This window comes from Fukomys damarensis, unplaced genomic scaffold, assembly GCF_012274545.1.
Source record: "Fukomys damarensis isolate Sample0158 unplaced genomic scaffold, DMR_v1.0_HiC HiC_scaffold_20, whole genome shotgun sequence".
NCBI lineage: Eukaryota > Metazoa > Chordata > Mammalia > Rodentia > Bathyergidae > Fukomys > Fukomys damarensis.
Window position 1 is genome coordinate 1,181,594 of NW_022900932.1, and position 6,425 is coordinate 1,188,018.

The 6,425-nt window shown below is 48.8% G+C and overlaps 1 protein-coding gene and 1 long non-coding RNA gene across 2 annotated transcripts in view; one reads left to right on the forward strand and one right to left on the reverse strand.

Annotated features, from left to right (window-relative positions):
• The window catches only part of LOC104852314 (heat shock 70 kDa protein 1-like), a 13,650-nt gene extending 12,234 nt beyond the window's left edge, over positions 1-1,416 (reverse strand). The window contains exon 1 of the mRNA XM_010609884.2: positions 1,409-1,416. The gene's annotated coding sequence lies outside the window, so the exon portion shown is untranslated. The remainder of the gene's footprint in view (positions 1-1,408) is intronic.
• A 334-nt stretch (positions 1,417-1,750) lies between these two features.
• Positions 1,751-6,330, forward strand: LOC104852312. The gene is made up of 3 exons (XR_777454.3): positions 1,751-2,133; positions 5,389-6,085; positions 6,290-6,330. It is a non-coding gene; the product is annotated as an uncharacterized LOC104852312 (long non-coding RNA).
• The last annotated feature ends 95 nt before the right edge of the window (positions 6,331-6,425 follow it).

The following is a 6,425-nucleotide window of genomic DNA, read 5'->3' on the forward strand; positions in this document are numbered from 1 at the left end:
CACAAAAAAAAAGAAAACCCTTGATAAAAAAAAAAAAAAAAAAAAAAAAAAAAAAAAACCAGTGAAGAATTAAACACATTGCTCACAAGGAGACACACAAATGTTCAACAGGAATATAGAAAAAAAAAAGGAATATGGAAAAAGGCTCAACCTCACTAGTAGTCAAATGCAAATTAAAACCACTGTAAGTAGTCAAGCATCTTGGTACATGCCTGTAATCCCAGCACAGGAAGCTGAGACCGGAGAATTGTCATGAGTTTGAGGCCAGCCTGGGTTCCATAATGAGTTCAAGACCAGCCTGAACCACATAGTGAGATCCTGTTTCAAAAACAACAACAAAAACAAAGATAACAAGTGTTGACAAGAATATAAAGAAAAGGACTCTTTGCACATTCCTGGTAATAGTGTAAATTAGACAGCCATTGTGGAAAACAGTATAGAAGTTTCTCAAAATTAGAAATAGAGGGCTGGAGATGTAGCTCAGTGGTTCCATCACCTGCCTCACAAGCACAGGCCCCGAGTTCAATCCTCAGTACCAAAAAAAGAAAAAAATTAAAAATAGAACTATCATACAATCCAGCAAGCCTACTTCTGAGAATCCACCCGAAAGAAATGAAATCAGTATGTCAAGGTGACATCTGCACTCCCATGTTGATTGAAGCTTTATCCAAAATAACCAAGGCATGAAATTAGCTTTCGTATCCATCAATAGACAAATGGGTAAAGAAAATGTGTATACACACTGTGGAATACTATGCAGCCTCAAAAAGCACATTCTGTCATTGTGACATGCCAGAGCCCAGAGGACACTACACCAAGGCACAAAAACAAATGCTGTGTCCCCACTCTCCTGCCGAAACAACAACAAAAAGGGATGAACTTAAAAAAACAAAACATAATAGAATGGTGGTTACCAGGTGTGGGGCGAAGGAGGATGAGGAAGGGAGAGGAGAGAAGGGAGGGAAAAGAGAAAAATGGAAAAGAAAGGAACGGAACCCAGTCCTTCCTTATTCCCAGGAGTCCAGGCCCTCTGTGGCCACAGACGGAAATGTTTCTGTGGCTCGCCCAAATGTCGCTTTTCTGCATGGGATCTTGCAGGGGTGCTCCACAACCTTGAGAAATGACTTCTGGTTCTTGGTGTGGCCTGCCCAGCACCCCTGTGCCCTGTGGCCAGCACTGCCTCCCTCCAGCGTGCCCTCCTGCCATTTGCTCTCTCCTGTGCCAGGCACCACCCAGTAAACACCTCCCCACCCCGGCTTCCTTCTGGGAACCCTGTGCTCTTTGCATCTTTGGATCTGGAGTGGGAGCGCCTGGGCTGCTCCCTCCCCTGCACACCCCCAGAGGAGCTGGCCCATTTGCTCCTTAAATTCTATTCCTCCTGATAGACCTGTTCTCCAAAGGCGATCCACCTTCCGCTCTGGAAACCCCACACAGAAGAAGCGGGCCCTCAGCGTCTTCCACGGCAGTTTCCTTACAGAAGTGAGCACAGTTCCTTTAGCTGTGGTACTGAAATTAGGAAAAAAAAAAAAGGTAAAACACAAGCAGCTTTGAGCTGCTGTGCCACTGCCGCTTTGCGGGTAAAGGAGCAACTGCCAAGGAGTTCAGTCCATAAATCCAGCAAGAGCGGGACCCATACCCAAAGTCCCAACAGTTCGGAGCGGGATGAACAGTAAAGAGGCAGCGACATGCACTGTCTAAGGGCCAGGCGGAGCCGGGCCTCCCCTCCTGCCTCCCGGTTGGTGCCTCTTGGCAGAGGTCACAAACGCAGCCCCAAAGGACTGTATTTCCCGGGCTGTTGGGATTGGACTTTCAGATTTCTAGAACAGCCCTTCCTGTGTTATGTCTGCAGTCTGTGGGATCTGGTAAGAGACTCGCTTGGAAGTTCAAAGGGCCCCGAACTTTGTAAACGGCCTCACGGAGCAGCCCTTGATGAGTCTTCAGCCAGACGTGAGGCAGGAATCCCGGCTGCACATCTGGGGGCCGCGGGCGAGTGACTTCACTTCCCCTTAGCTGTGCAAGGGGGACGGGCACAGTGCTGGCCTCTGGGCAGGGGCAGATGACACAGTGCATTAAGGACTGCACACAGGGTCTGTGCTCAGCTGACTGAGCTGCGGCGGTCGTTATCACCGAAAGGTACGGTGTGGGCAGAGCAGCTGGGTGTTTAATCAGTACAGACTGGAAGAATTTTGGCAGGATAAGTGGAAGACGGGACTCTGCAGGTGTGGCTGGGTTAAGGACCTTGGGAAGGTCGGGTTCTCCTGGTTTCTCAGGGTGGGCCCTAAATGACACAAGGGTCCTTGGAAGGGACAGGCAGAGGGGGCCCTGACTTCTGGACCCAGAGGGGTTTGAGGTCGCTGTCTTGAAGCGGTGCCGGCAGCGGCTGGGACACCTAGAAGCGGACTCTGCCGGGAGCTGGATTTCAGCAGTAGCGCTGATCCCGGATGTGTGGCCCTCAGCTGGTGAGAAGACGCCTTCCAGTCCTCGAAGAGGGAGGAGGAGGCCTCAGATGGGGCCGGGGCTGGGTGCATCGAAGTGCTGGGGTGGGGTGCCCCTTTGCCTTTACTTTGTGTAAGCCTAAACAGCTGTGCCAGATGCACAGTAAGAATGATGAGAAGAGTTTAGGATTTGTGCCAGGAGTGGAAGTTCATGCCTTTGATCTCAGTGCTGGGTGGCTCCGACCGGAGGACTGAGAGTTTGAAGTCTAGACAGTAATCTGAAGGCCAGCCGTCACTACATAATCTGGTATTTGTTAATTTACAAAAGGGAATCGGGACTGGAGCTTTAGCTCAGTAAGCACAAGGCCCTGAGTTCAATCCCTGCTACCAAAAAAAAAAAGGAATCAGGAAGACCTAGGAGCAGACTTTGCTCTCCTGCACTTGTTTCCCTTTGGGATGCTTCATGTCCTAGTTGTAAACGTTCCAGACTCAATCACTTCCACCAACATGTTAGAAAACACCTGCTATACAATTTTCAAGGTTTGGATCGTGGGCTTCTTTAAAACTCAGTTATAGCTGGGGTGGTGGCTCACGCCTATAATCCCGGCACTCCGATGTTGAGGCAGGAAGATTTCTGCAAGTTCGAGGCCAACCTGGGCTTCGTAGTGAGTTCACAGCCAGCCTGAGCTGCGTACTAAAACCTTGTCTCAAAAAGCCAAGTGGGGGTGGTAGAGCTGGATGCCGTAGGAAGTGCCTACTGTAATCTCAGATACTCATGAGGCTGAGGAAGGGGGAGCCGGAAGTCTTGAAGTCATCCTAGGTGATATAGTGGAGACCCCACCTCTCCCTTCCCCCAGAAGAATCAGCTGTATCTGGGAGTGATGAAAATATGTTGGTCCTAGGGCTGGGGCTGTAGCCTAGTGGTACAGCATGTGCTCAGCATGAGTGCGGGCCTGGGTTCAATCCCCAACTCCCCTAGATAGACATAATGTTACATAACGCTGTGGAGATGTTAAATACCATTAAATTGCACACTTAAGATGGCTAAATTTAAAAAAAGAAAAACAAATGTAACCATTATATCTTGGTGATTTTTTTATTCGGTGCTGGAGAGAGAACCCAGGCCAGGGCCTCACCCATGCCAGGCAAGCGCTGTACCACCAAGCTGTATGCTCGGCCTGTTAGTGAAAATTTCAACAACAAAAGATAGTAAAAAATAATAACTGCATCAACAGTACACAAAGCCACTTTGTGAGCTGAGGGGTACCTCAAAGTCCATCCAACCTTTCGCTAAATAGTAGCTTGGAAGAAAATACAGTGTTAGGTAGGCATTGCCTTTGAAGTTTGGAAGTGGAAGGGAAATCTAAGCCGGGTGTGGTGGCATATCCCGGCACTGGGAGGCTGAGGCAGGAGTGAGCTCCAGGCCAGCCTCAACTACATGGTGAGTTCAAGGTCATTCTGACCTACACAGCGGGACCCTGTCTCAAATAAATAAATGAATTTTTAAAATCTTAAGATGCAACAGACACATTTGACACTCATGGAAGCTGAACACACGTGGTGCTGTGGACTTTGCACGATATAATCTGCATCTGAATGAGATCTTTTCCTAAAAACACAGCAGCATTTGTGACTGTCACCTGCACACAACACAGTGATTCTCTACACCAGCAGCCACTACTCCTACTTTGGGATGAGGGTGGAGGGTAGGAGGTGGAAAAGTGGGAGACAGGAAAGGACCTGTCAAACACCTCTCATAAGAGAGAGAGATGAGAGAAATTTCCAGAAATAACCTCAAATGGATACAATAAGAGGGTTCCTATGACCAGATCAGTCAAGGTTTTTAGTAGCTGTTTAAGAAATCAATATGCAATTGCTTACCTGTGTACCCTGCCTAGCACAGAGTACTCTGAACTAGTTAAAGTACTAGTGTAACTTCCAGATCAGGCTGGGGAAACTAGAACATAATGCAGTAACACTGGTGGAAGAGGTGGTATTTAGGATAGCCAGAACAACCTGAGGGAGAGGAAGAAAAATAACTGTGGAATAGAAAGAAGTTTTAGAATCAAGTATCTGTCCTGGGCCAAGTGTGGAGGCCCATGCCCATAATCCCAGCACTCTGGAAGGCCGAGGGAGGGTCTCAAATTCGACCCAGGGTGGATCACGGAGGCCCTGACTCAAAATAAAAGAGGTCAGAGGATGTGATTCCTTGCAAAGGCCCTGGGTTCAGTACCCAGAACCACGAGGAGAAAAAAAAAAAAAAAATCCTGATTCTGATCACCTCCTGCCTTCCTAGCCAGTTCTCAGAAACAGGTAAAGGCGCCCTGGTATTTGAACCCAGGATGTGGCTTTATTTTGGTAACATATATTTATTCCTGGTCTTTTTTTCCCCCAGTACTGGAAATTGAACTCAGGACCTTGAGCTTGCAAGGCAGACATAGTGCCACTGAGCTACATCCCCGGACCTATTCTTGGTTTTTTTAAAAAAAATGTACTTCTATTAGTACAGTTTATATCCGCAGTATATGAAGATTGCAGTACATTAATGAACATCATGGGGAGTGTACATAACAGTTTTGTGGGTTTTTTTTTGGGGGGGGGTTGAGACAGAGTCTCACTCTGTAGTTGAGACTGACCTGGAACTCATTATGTTGACCAGGCTGGTCTCAAAGTCACAGCGATCCTCCTGCCTCATCAGCCTCCCGAGTGCTGGGATTACAAGCACGTGCCACTATGCCCGACTTTTGTTTGTTTGTTTATTTGTTTTTGAGACAGGGTCTCACTTGATAGTTAAGGCTGGTCCTGAACTCATGTAGCCCAGGCTAGCCTTGGACTCGAAGAGATCCTCCTGCCTCAGCCTCCCCAGTGCAGGGATTACAGGCATCCGCCACCATGGCTGTCAGAACATAGCACATCTTAACATTTCTAGTCTTTAGGACTCTTTATCTTTCAGAAGATGAAGGAAGGATACCAAAGCAACAACAAATAAATGAGAAAACAACAACTTATAAATGAGAGAGAAGTGGCCAGGCACATAGTTTTTGAAAAAAAGGATGGTGTACGCCCCACATCGCACAATCAGGAGGCTGAGGCAGGAGGATTGATGCGAGTTCACCCTGAACTACATGGTGAGACCCTGTCCCCAAAAAAGAAAAAAGAAAGAAAGAAAAGAGGCAGAAACATTATTTCATGCGAGGCGCCAACATTGGCAGCTTATACGCGACCAGCCTTTGGTCATTCCTCAGGCCTCACCCTGATGTCTCCACTTCAGTCCTCCGTGAGGCAGCTCAGCCGGGAAGAGCGGCCAGGCAGACCTTAGGGGTCGGGCAGCGGTGTGATTCCGGCGCCCCGCCAAGTCCGTCCCATATGGCCAGATCCGGAACTGGGGGAGAGGGCACCGTGGGCGGGATGGGGGCGGCGGCGCAGCCCAGGACCGAGTCGCTCCCAGGACCTTAGACATTGTTTATCCCCAGACGGCCCCGCGGAAGTTAAGCCATCCGCGCACACAGCGGCTGGGTTCCCGGAACGGAGCAGCCAGGCCCGACGAGGCGGTGCGCTCCTGCGGCGGTGCGCGCCTGTGGCTCCTTTCCTGGAGCCCAGGAGCTGGAGATAAGCCTGAGTAACCAACATAGCGAGACTGTTTCTAAAAGGTAAATAGGAGCCGGTCATGATGGCGCAGGACTTTTATCCCAGCACTCGGGAGGCTGGGCAGGAGGATCGCTGCGAGTTCGAGGACAGCCTGGGCCACACAGTGAGTTCAAGGCTGGCCTGCACTACAAAGAGCGACCCTATCTCAAAAAATCAAATAAATAAAAAAAATTAAAGGTAAATAGGTCTTTCTTTTTTTGTACTAGGGATCGAACTCAGTTCCTTGCACTTGCAAGGAAGGCGGAGGAACCACAGAGCTAAATTCCCGGCCTTAAAGGTAAATAGGTAAATATTTGTCTAATAAGAGAACCTGTAAGGTTTCCCCTTTAACCCGCGTATGTG